At 44.6% G+C, this 12,785-nt stretch overlaps 1 protein-coding gene and 1 non-coding gene across 3 annotated transcripts in view; one reads left to right on the top strand and one right to left on the bottom strand.

The window, feature by feature from the left end:
* The window catches only part of Tmem132d (transmembrane protein 132D), a 627,566-nt gene that overhangs the window by 284,645 nt on the left and 330,136 nt on the right, over positions 1 to 12,785 (bottom strand). The window lies entirely within an intron of this gene.
* On the top strand, positions 4,352 to 4,427 carry Trnag-acc. Its single transcript has one exon. It is a non-coding gene; the product is annotated as a tRNA-Gly (tRNA).

Genomic DNA, 12,785 nt, shown 5'->3' with positions numbered 1-12,785 from the left:
TATGACAAATGACCCTCAGTGGGTCAGCTCCTCAGATACATGACTGTGCCATTGAGATGGTCAAATGCCCCAGATACATGACTATGACCCTGAGTGGGTCAACCTGTTAGATAAATAGCTCTAATACTGAATGAGTCAACCCCTTAGATAAACAACTATAATCCTGAGTGGTTCAATCCTAAGATACATGACTACAATGCTATAGCAGGAATCTTAATAATAAAATCAAACCTGATGCCAGTTATTGGGGTGAATGCTGGAAGATCAGAGAGACAGAACAAGCCACAGTTTTCTCACCTCGCCAGTTCCTCAGCTGGTCTTGTTTCCTCAGACTGCAAGCTTCTGTGTCCTTATCCCAGTGGCTCTCAGCTGAACTGCTGCTCAAAAACCTGAATGCTTCAGCTAAATGCTTCTAGTTTCTAGTCTTCACGCCTTATATATCTTTCTACTTTCTGCTGCCACTCTCTGGGATTAAAGGCTGGATTTCTGGGATTAAAGGTGTGTGTCACCATGCCTGGCTGTTTCTAATGTGGCCTTGAACTCAGAGATCCAGAGGTATTTCTGTCTCTGGAATGCTAGGATTAAAGGTGTGTGCTACCACTACTTATCCTCATGTTTAATATTGTGGCCGTCCTGTTCTCTGACCCCAGATAAATTTATTAGGGTGCACAATTTTTGGGGGAACACAATACCACCTCACAATGCTGAGTGGATCAACCTGTTGGATACACGTTGAATCACACATCTGCACAAACAACCATTGAGCCAATGTTGGCCCATAAATTCTGCTTGCTTGAGGGAACTCTAGGAAATCCAACAGTGGTATTTAGCCTTTAAAATGCATTGCTTGACAAAGTAGACCATCCTGTCTTATTTCCTTCTCTTAAAACAATTCTACTTTAGTACTAAATGTAATTCACCAGTGTATGGCTTAGGTGTTTCTTAGATGCCAACTAATCTCTTTAAAATTCTATACATTTGCTTAATTTGTATATACATGCCATGGCATATACAGAGGTTAGAGGATATCTCTTCTTGTCTTTCTATCTCCTGAATACACACACTAAGAAATAAGGTTGACCAGTTGTCTAGGATAGACTAGCCTCTACTCATTCTGGGCAGGTAGTGAAGTCAACCATTTGCTTGTCTTCCTAACTTGGGCTACAATTAGACTCTTCATTCCTCTTCCCTCATCTCTCCTTCCACTCTGTGTTCGGGAGATAAAACTAAGGTCATCAGGCTTGGCAACAAGCACCTTTACTGGGCTGAGCCATCTTGTTGCCTCCTGAATAATGCTTTCTAAAAGCATCTACATTGTTACAGAGTACTTTGGGACAAAGAGTCTCCAGATATGTAGTAACAGTGTCACACTTAGATAGATGCCTGAATGCTTGCAGCCTCTCCTAAGACAATGAATGTATCAACTGTGCAATACTTGCTCTGGGCCATGAACAATGACACTATGAGCATGCTCAATATTTCAGATATTTTATTTCTTTTAGTCCTTACATCAGCCCATCAGTGGGGTGACCTGACTATAATCATTCTTTGTGTAGGATTGCACACAGTAAAACTCGGAGATAAGTATTATTCACAGACCATCAGAGAGACTGATGGTGGCAAACAAGGTCCCTGACACTGATGTCTATAGACCCAACTCCTTTAGTAGGGGCTCAAGCTGAGATCTCTTGACCACTGTAGGATCCAGAGCTTGACCTGGCCTCTCATTATGTCAACTCAGATGTCCATAGCAATAACAATGGCCTGTAGAACACAGGTCAGGAGAGTTGTCTTTCCTCAATACATAAGAGGGGAGGGCAATTGAGGGTGATTCCTAAGATCAACCTCAGACCTCCAAATGCATGTACACACACACTTCCACAAATGTGTGTGTCCACACACATGCAAAAACATGATACACACACATACACAAACACACACATGCACACTCAAAAAACTGAAAAAAAGAAAAGACTTTCCACAAATTATGTCCTCTTTAGAGAAGACATGAGAGACATTTCTAAAGGGAAGAAAAGGAAGATTATGTGGTCGGAGCTTGAAGACAGTCATTGATTTTTCATCTTAAACTAATTGGACCCAGGGCCACCCTTTTATAATAAAGATTCTGTTTTGACCTCTTTCATCTCTAAGACAAAACTCATAGATGACACAATTATCTGCATGCATAATGCAAAGGAAATATAGTAACTTCTCATAATAAAGATGAAAAAACGGGAGAAAAGAGTCATAATAAGACAGCATAGATTTTGATATGCAGATGAGCACGTAACTGCTCTGAAATATATAACAAGGCAATCAAGGCTTTCTGCCATGCACAGAGCCAGGGATGTGATTTTGTGTGAACTGGTAGGATTATCTGGAATGCTGGACAATTGGTGAAACATCCAGAAAAGACCAAATGCAAACTTTTCTTCATTTTAAAAAAACATTTTATTTTTAATTACATGTATGTGTGGATCTATATGTGGAAATGAATACATGAGTGTGGGTTCCCACAGAGGCGAAAAGGGAGTGTCCGATCTCCTGAAGCTACAGAATTACAGGCAGTTGTAAGCCACTGGACATGGGTGCTGGGAAGCAAACTTAGTTCCTCTGGAAAAAACAGCAAGTGGTCTTAACTGCTGAGCCATTTCTCCAGTCTGTACCTTTCCTTGACTTTAACCAATAGTTGGAGTCCTTAAACTTTTTCATCTATAGTAAAGCTTAGTGGACATACTTCTGACTTATGAATAAAACAAAGTTGAGTTTGAGAAGCAGCTAATCTCTAGGTAGCTTTTCATCTTTTGCCAGTTTCCTGGGAGGATACTTGGAGAATGTGTGGGGTGAATGACTGCTTTCTCTGCTGACTGAATCTGCCCTACATATCACAGGGCATCTCTAACATCTCTGGTCTCCAACCCATGAATACCAACTGACACATTTCAGTAGGTACGGGAAGCAAAGGGAATAACTCTATGCCAATAAAGAACCCCTGGGTGGTGACTGGATTTGCATATCTGCAAGCATGCATGTCTGAATATGTCCATGTCACATGTGTGCAGCATACTTTTGGAAATGGGAAGCAAAGAGAATAACTCTGTGCCAAAAAAGAACCCCTGGGTGGTGAATGGATTTGCATATCTGTTAGCATGCATGTCTGAATATGTCCATCTCATATGTGTGCAGCATACTTTTGGAAATGTGCGTGCCAACTCTTTTTTGTCAGGAATCATCATGGTGAGAAGTACTGGTGGTAGCAATCAAGGTGAAGAACACAGGACACTCCCAATCAAGTAACCGAGGCTATACTTAAATATAATCATGGGTCCCTTATGCAAGTCCCATACAATTCCCTCACAGACTATTTCTCTCCTCTGTGTTCCACACCTTGCTTATGTGACAGTCACTTGGGTGTTGTGCTCGTGAGTTTTAAATGTCAACTTGCTACAACTTAGACTCACCTAAGATGACAGTCAGCAATTGTCTTGATCAGTTTGGCCTGTGGGGACATCTGTGGGGGACTGACTTCATTGTTAATTGGTATAAGAAGAGACAACTAGGCCCACTGTGGGAGGCTCCATTCCTCCAGGCAAGGGGGCCCTGATCTACACAAGACAGGAGACTGCTATAAGAGAGTGAGCAAGCGAGGATCTATTTCTCTCTGCTGACTGTGGATGTGACGTGACTGGCTGCTTGAGTTCCCACCTTCATCTACCCTTAATTATGGATAGTAGCCTGTAATTCCAAGCCCAAAACAATCCCTTTCCTTGCTAAGTTGCTTTTGGTCAGGGTGTTTTATCCTAGCAACAGAAATGAAAACAGAAGAAGTGAGTAGGATCCTGAGCCAAGCCACTCTGACTTGGTTGCCAGCATGACTTAGGATACTTTCTATTCAGTTCTAGGCTACAGTTAGCACTCTCTCAATTAGGAAGAGCACACATCTAACTTTGCCACATTAATATCCCATGAGTACGTTTTCAAGTTGGGCCTTCTAAATGACCACAGATGTTCCAACACAATTAAAGGGAGACCACGCTTGAGAAACTCAGGCAAATACCATCCTTTAAGACAAGTGAATACAATTTAACCCATCTTATATCTCAGTTGCAAGGGAAACAAAGTTAGCATCCCTCTAAAAAGCCTGGTAATCACAAACAAAGCTTAAACTGCCTTCTAAAGCCAGCACGAGCTGGTTTTTCTAAACCAACTATCTTCTCTAAAACACCTACTTACGACAACCAATCACTGCTAAGAATGAACAACTTCCAGTAATCAGAGCTGCTCGAGACCATTCCCTTTTTATTAAGAGGAACAGAATGGGAAGGTTTAGGTTGTCTTAAAAATTTTGCAGGGTTGGGGATTTAGCTCAGTGGTAGAGCGCTTGCCTACCAAGCACAAGGCCCTGGGTTCGATCCTCAGCTCCACCAAAAAAAAAAAAAAAAGAAAAATTTTGCTTTCATTCTAAGGCCATTAGCTACTGCAGAAGTCTCTTGATTTCAGAATGCTGGAGATAAGAGATTCTGGCTGGCTGAACACCCAGGGGTCAAGACCAGAATCTAGAGTTCCAGGGAGGTGGAGACTTGCTGATATCATTAGCCTGAATACTGACCAGGTTCCTATCATATGATGGGTATTGAGGATGCTGGAGTATTTAGGATATATAATGAACAAAATAGAAAATACATACACGTCTACACATGTGACAATAATAATTAGAGGTCATAATTTGGGAGGAGTGAGAAGCATGGTGGGGTTGCCTGGGGAGGGAGAAATGATGTAAAGAGTGTATAAATCAAAAGGATAAAAAAATTAAATTAAAAAGAAACACCAGGTCATTAATAAGGCACATTTGGTATGTGTCTTCTATGAGAGCTTTTCCTGGGAAGATTAAGTAAAGGGGGAGATCTGCCTTGAATGTGGGTGGCATCATCCCAAGGGCTAGGGGGTCCAGACTGAATTAAAAGGGGGAAAATGAGAAAGTAAGTGTGAAGAAGAATGCTTCCTGGAACAGGGAATGTGAGACGCAAGGAGTGCCTGGTGTGGTGGAGTTGAGACTGATCTGGAAGTTCTCATTCTGTGCTCAAAGAGGGAGCATGATGCACCAGAAAGCTAAGCCAGAGAGGGGATGCGGGAGCCCATAAGAGGGAGCAGAATTAGACAGTGAGTGAGGAGCCCCACTGAGGATGCCTCACAGGTTAATGAGTGTGACAGGTTACAGAGGCATTGATACTCCTCTGGGGTGAGGTGAGGGGCTACTAAAGCCTAGAAACATAGGTGTAATAGCATTTTACAGAGTCCCTCTGCTGCTGCACTCCACTGAGAAGGAGCATGGATAGGAGGGAGTATGGTGACATTTTATTTGTGCTGAAATGTGATTTTATTTGTATGCTAATAAATAAAGTTGCCTGGGGATCAGAGGTCATAGCCATTAAGTGGAAGTCTGGTGGTGGTAGCACATGCCCTTATTCTGACCACATGGCAGGCAGAGTCTGTGTGTTCAAGGACAGAGCCAGCCACATTAAAGGTGACACACACCTTTAATCCAAATACCAACCATAGAGACCTAGAGGTCTATATAGATAGGCAATGACAAAGAAGTCATGTGGTTGGGTTTAAAACCAATGAGAAGGCAGTACAGAAAGTCAATAAAAATACAGACACACAGGAAGTAGGTCTCTTTTCTCAGGGGAAGGACGGCAGCGGCTGGTAAGCTAACGGCTAGTACTCTGACCTCCTGGGCTTTTAATGCTTTATTTGGCTCTGTGTTTCTTATTTAATAAGACTGTTTAGAATTACATCTACAAGGGAGACTAGCTACCCAGCCATCCAGGCCGGAGATGCTCTGTGGACACCTGAATGCACTCCCAGCAAAGAACTGCAGGGAAGAGATGGTTGCATGAGGCATGGCCATGTGGTTCTGATTCACACCTTCCTGAAAAACACATAGTCAGTCATCCCTGGAAGGACAGTGGAAGAACATAGAATTCCCAGGGGCCGTGTATGCTAATCTGAGAAAAGTGAGCAAACACGGTGGGAAAGCCAGCACACGGAGAAGGTAGTGCTCCCTAGAATGCCGCAGCAGTCTGGAAGTGCTCACATCAAGGCTGCAAATCTCCCGTGGTCACTTCTGAGATGATGTGTTCTGGAACTGTTCTCACAAAGGACCACAGAGGCACGTGGGCAATGGTTGACCGGGTGTCATCATTTATGTAGCAGGGTGCTGGGGGGCACAGAAGGGGACACTACAGGAATCACAAGAAACAACTGGCCAGTGACACTCTGAAACATGGGTCAGCCTGAAAGTGGCAGGAACACATGAAGAGAAGAGGAGGCTGGCTGACCAAGGTGTAGGCCACATGCTATGTCTGGAATCCCAGAGCAGGCGATGTTTATGGAAGCAGAAGTTAGGAGCAATTCACTATACAAAGAGACACTGGCAAACTAGACAATGAGCTTGCCCCAAAACAGAAAAAATAAAACAATACTAAAAAATAAAATAAAAAGAATCAGATCCAGGGCCGGGGGTATAGGCCTGTCACCTCAGCTAAGTGGGAGGCTGAGGCAGGAGGATTGCAAGGACAGCCTGGGCTACAACGTAAGTTCAAGGAAGCTTGGTAAGACCATGTCTCAAAATAAAAAGCACAAAGGGGGCTGGATGTGCAGGTCAGCAGGAGACATTTGCCTAGCATATGTAAGATGCTGGGTCTATCCCGATACTGAAAAAAAATCTAAAGAAGATGAATTATGATTTGCCAAATGGATATAGGAAAAGATCTTTAGTCTTACTAGTGATGAAGGAAATGGGGATTTAAAAGACAGTTTTTAGCCATAATATTGTCAAGTTTATAAAATTAACATTTACTAGGGCATTGATTTGGGAAATGAGGTTTTGAATTTGTTAGCAGGGAAAATGTTAATTGCTGCAGCTTCCAGGGAAATTAAAGTGGTGTTGCCTATAAAATCGGAACTTCACCTAGTCTTCCAACAGGGGAGCATTCTCTTTGGAGGCTCCTGTGAAATACAACCCACTCTTGCATAACCCTCCATCCCACAGGGGAGCTGAACTTGGCCCTGTGATCTTCTCTGGCCAATGGGAGGCTAGGGGTTTGCTGACTACCAGCCTGTTTTCCCCTTGACCTTCATGACCCTGTGACCCTAGCCACACAGAAGAACAGAGAGACCCTGGGGATATCCAGAACCAAGTTTTAGACACATGACCGTGGCTCAGTCGTTCTGGCCATCTCACCTGAGCCCCTTTCCATCACAGGGCCATCTCCGGTGACAGTCTGTCACTGCGTGCAGCATGAAGAGCCAGAAGCAGCCGGAATGTCCACCCACGGAGAAACCATGGAATTCATAGCGCTGGTTTCATAGTGTGCCATGAGGGGAGTGTTCTGTCCACCCATCTGGAAGAGCGATCACATGGCAGGAAGCGAAAGAGCAGGCAGAAGTATCATGTAGGCTTCCGGAGTTCACAGAGACACAGTCAAACGCAGAGATGTGTGCAATGTACCTAACTAAGCGCCTCTCCGAAACTAGAAGATGGACTGCAATGGTTTTCGGGGTTAGGGAGAGTTGAGCTGATGGGAGGGGTCAGTGCAGATCGCTGACTTTTTATATGCACTTTGAAGGGAATTCCCCCAGCGCAGGCAATACTCTTGAAAACCAGATGCAATGAATATCTGGCAAGACAAGAGAGATCAGTCAGGGGAGCTCACCTGCCTGTTTCTGAGAACTCTGTGGTGTTCCCAGGGTTCTCTGACAGACTTTAAAATGCAACCTCAGGTTTGCCATGTTAGTAAATTCTGTGAAAAGTTTCAGAGGCCTTCGCTATCTGCTATCCTTCATGTCTAAGACTGAATCTGGTTATGTGGCTCCTTCTCAGGCACATTTTACTGAGAGAACAGACATCCGATCTTATCGCTAAGAACAAATACACTATATATGTGTATATATGCGTGTACACGTGTGTACATGTGTCTGAGTGCATGTATGAGTGTAAATGAGAATGTATGCATATATGTGGGGGAACACGTCTGTGTGTGTGTATGTGTGTGTATGCATATATCTGAGTGTGTGGGAGTGCAAGTGAGGAGGTATGAATGTGTGTGTAAACATATACACATGTGCATTCACGCATATGCCTGGGTATATACTTGTATATGTGTGTATACACACATATGTATGTGTGTGCACATAAGTATGCATGTGTGTGAGCACATGTGGATGCATGAGTGCATTTATACATGTCTATGCTTGCATATGACTATATATGTGTGTGTATGCATGTGTGTCTATATATGTATGTATATATGTACTTGGATGAATGAATATTGTACAGGATGACTCATATGTTCAAATGTCCAGAAATTCCCTTTACTCTGAGGTTCATATAACCTGAAAGCTTTAAAAAATGGATTCTCTCTTCATCCTCATTAAAGAAAGGACAAAGAAAAATGTTCTCAGGTACCCATCATGACGTTTCCTTTTTGAAGAACAACTTCATCCCAATGTGCTCCGCATCCTCTCTGTTACCTTATGCTGGTATTGGTTGAAAAAATATCCAGATGCCTGGGTCCCACCCTAAGAATCCTATTTAATCTATATGGATCCTGGACAGAAGGATGGGGAACCTGCATGGATAAGAACCGCTGATCCCTGAGGAGCAGGACTAATTGTAATTCTCAATGAACACGTACGAGTCTCTGATCTTGTGACATCTGAATCACTGACAAATTAAATTCCCCATCATTTGAATGTGAACCGCACTCTACTGAAGTTGAAACACTTGAAAATTGGTTTTAAAACTGCCATTTCATCTCAAACGCTCAGCCTGGTATGACACTTGAGATGAGTATAAACATGAAAACCAGGGGGCTTTGTATGGAAGCAGACATGTCTGTTTCCTGCCAAAACAGCCCTGTCAACACTCACGTCATGTTGATGAGGAACACTGGGGTAGGGCTGGGGCTGAAAGGAGCTGGTGCTCCAGGGATAGGCTGGAAATTTTCAGATGATTTACCCAGGTCCATGGCAAAGCGTCCTTCCCTGGAGAAACCCTCCCTGAAGATATCGTCAATTCTCCATGTCCTAGCTCTAACTCGGCTCACACATGCCGGTCCATATGCATCCAAACTATTCACAACTCACACTTGTTCAGGACTGAGCCTCACTCACTAAATCCTGTTCTCATGCATGCTCTCAGCAGCCTGTGCATGAACTTCTCTGAGACCTGCAAAAGGCTCCACACAGGAGATCGCCATCTCCTCTTTTGATTCAAATTCTTGCTCTGAATTTGTTAGCTCCATCCTCTCATGCCCCGCACTGCACAAAGTCCACAGACTCCAATGTGTCTGAAGGGGCTCTGCCTTGTCCTCCAGGGATTTGAGCAGAGTCTATCGCCTGGGTCCCGGGCAAAGCTGACTCCAATGACTGTTTCTTTGAAAGCATCCGCCATGCTTTCTTCCAGCTCTGGGACTGGGGAAAGAACATGACGATCCCTCTGCTCTCCTTTCTCCTCTCTGCTGCATTTCTTGCATTTCTGTGCAAGTCAGAAGTGAGTGTGGTGTTCACACCTCATCTATAATCATGTCTAAACACTGATTACTTTTGTTTCAGGGTGGGGTGGGGGAGAGACAGTTGCCGTACATAAGAAAGATTACTATGTGAAAATTCAAATTGCCTCATTTCTTATATGACACTAATTCCAGGTATTAGTTGTAGGGCTCTCGCTGAGTGTCAGAAGGTGCTGTCCTAGGCTAGACCCCACCATTCAGAGGTCTGCTCCCATTTCTATTCCCACAGGGAAACATGTCCATTGGGCCAGACAGGCACAATCACCTGAAGCATGTTCCCCCCTTATGAACAGCACTCCAGCCATCTCACAGGAACTACCTGAGAAGACAGGGGACCAAGAAAGGGAGCCATGGATAAGTGGTACCTGGCTGAGCATGTGAATCACTGTGGACAGCTGGAGCTTTCTCCCTTTGGAGACCTCAGGGGACAGTGTAGAAGAGGCTCTAGAAAACCCGTAAGTGGATGTCATGGAATTACCTGCTGATTCCTGTCAGGCATTCAGCTCTTTGGCAGGCTTGAACTCTGAGATCCCAACAACCAAAGCAACCCCAGGAAAAGCCACCATTCTGGCCTTTGCTCATGGGAGGCCTCCCAGTGTACAATGGGTACTGTGAGGCTACCTAGAGTGGGGGTTGGGCATCAGTGTCCATTGCAGCTGAGTCCCAAAACATGCAAAGTAGATGGGGGCAAACCCAGCTCAGGTCTGTGTATCCCATCCCCCCCTTTTTGGGATCTTCTGAGGATGTCTACTGCTGGAACAGGTGAAGTCAGAGGGGCTGCAGCACACTCAGGGAACTCCCCTCGACGGGCCAGTCTCCCACTGGCATATGTGGTCTCGTGGTCAGGGAGGAGTTGAGGGCGGAAAGAGACCAGGAGAGAAATTTTGGCCCAGGCTGGTTCTCACTGAGCTGGCAGCTGTGAAAGCCACGTCTCGGGTAGAGTCTCAGAATTCTGCACCCTTGCCTGGCATTCCAGATGCCTCGGAAGGTGTGTTTGTCACCGCGGGAGACCGGAACACCGTTCACCAACCAGCTGTGAGCTTCGTTTATAACCCTGGAACATTCAGGAAAGGCCACGTGGAGCCAATGCTGCTGGCATCCATCTCATGGTCCTTGGTATCACCCTCCTAAGCCCCTTCCATCCCCCACTGCTATTCCCACCCTTCTTGGACTCTGGGCTTCTGGGTTCACCTGGTTACACCTTCACTTTGCAGCTGGTGTGTAAAGAGCAGGAGTCTCTCGGTTTAGGGTGATATAAATTACACATACACACACACACACACACGTGCACACGCACACACGCACACACACACACACGTGCACACACACGCACACATGCACACACACACACACACACACACATACACACACACTGGGGGAGGAGGCAGGTCATTGAAAGAGCTCTTGCCCGACGGGTGAAAACAAATAAATGTCCAAGAATGTTTACAGATGTAAAGAGACACATGGTTACTGAGTCCCCGTCCCCCGTCCCCCGTCCCCCCCCCCCCCCCCCACGGTTGCAGCTTTAAGTGTCCTCTCATCTTGGCCTTTCAGATGATGCTGAATTTTAGGTTCTTTATGCTCAGAAGGCCATTTGTTCCTTTTTGAACCTTTATAGGGACCCTAAAGAGTAGCTCAGTTTGTAAATATAGGGAGTAAGTCAGATTGAAAAATCACCATCCATATAGTTCCACCAAAGATAATTACACTGAAAGGTGATAAAAGTCCTTCTGTGGAAAATATAACGGTTGAGTGAAGGAAAGAGAGGGTCTGCACGTGCACGCACATGCGTGTGTGCGTGTATGTGTGCGTGTGTGTGTGTGTGTGTGTGTGTGTGTGTGTGTGTGTGTGTGAAGGCACCAGGTCCTCTTGGGGACAGTCACTGAATCCATATGCCTCATGGAATAGTAATAATCATGCTGTCTTAAAATGTTTAGGTCTGACTATAAATCCCGGGTGTCTTTCCCAAATTATGCCGTGATTTCTGACGGCCATGTGACGGTCTGTTAACTATGACTACTACAGTTCACTGACTTAACTCTCCATTTGTAGATATTTGAGCATTTCCAGTCCCAGACTATTACCTATGATACTCGCAAAATAAATACCTTTCTGCACACCTGAGTGCCTTCAATGTAGTTTGACAAACCAACCAATTTAGACTTGTGCATATCTGCTTGGGTTCCTAACGCATGCACACCAAGAATCAGCCATTCAAACACTGAGCTGTGGAGTTTGCAAATGAATGACTGGCAGCTGTGCCTGGCTTGATGTTTTAAATATTTGAGGTGAGGTGGGTATAGCTCAGTGGTAAAGAGCATTGGCCGAGTGTTCATGAAGCTCTGGCTTGCTCCCACAACATTAACAACAATAACAAATAGATAACATTAATTGATCGCTGCCTGAACATTTTTCCTGAATTTCTTCATTCTGGTTAAAGAATTATGACAACCCTGAAGGGATCCACATTTCCAAATAGCAACAATCAATAGGGTCTGAGTCTCGGTTCCCATTTAGTTGGCACCACTGTTTACCAGTAGTTCTGGGCTCCCATTCAACCTCTGCCTGTCTCACCTGAGTATCTCTGTGGAAGACTTGCTAGTTTCAATGCTTCCATCCACAGTGACAAACATGTCAATTTTTGAACTGCAGGACTGGAGCCAAGATGTGGAGTTCCCAGTCTGAACTTAGCGGAAGTGAAACTTGAGGAAACTGAGTCTCTTGGAAACTGAATTTTCTCATCTAGTGCCATCTCCTGCAGTTTGTAAATATCAAGTGCAATAATTCACGTCGAAAGTTCTACGAAAACTGAAAATCCTCTGATATGTGCCAGGCATTTACCAATACCCATTTCTTTTTATTCATGACATAGAGCCAAACCAAACATCCTGGGCGTCATGCAACAGAGAGAACCTTGTGCTCAGTCCAGCCAATGGATTTAAATAAAATGATCCATATCCCCTCCAGGTCTGTCAGCAAATAGGAGCCCATCACTGATCTCCTGTCCCCTCACTGGATGCCCATCGCTTTGATTTCCTGGTGAACCATGTGTTGTTGCAGACAGGGGAACCACCATTGGAAGGAACTGGCGGAGAGGGGGGGTGTCAAGAGCCTTCATGGAACCGTCAGTTATCAAGAGCAAAACCTTTGGAGTTGATCTGTAAAAAGGAACTTTCAATGGTGCAGAGCTGCGATCAACCTGGGATCCAT

The sequence above is a fragment of the Onychomys torridus genome, chromosome 22 (assembly GCF_903995425.1).
Source record: "Onychomys torridus chromosome 22, mOncTor1.1, whole genome shotgun sequence".
In the NCBI taxonomy this organism is placed as follows: domain Eukaryota; kingdom Metazoa; phylum Chordata; class Mammalia; order Rodentia; family Cricetidae; genus Onychomys; species Onychomys torridus.
This window is presented reverse-complemented; position numbering and strand designations above follow the sequence as displayed.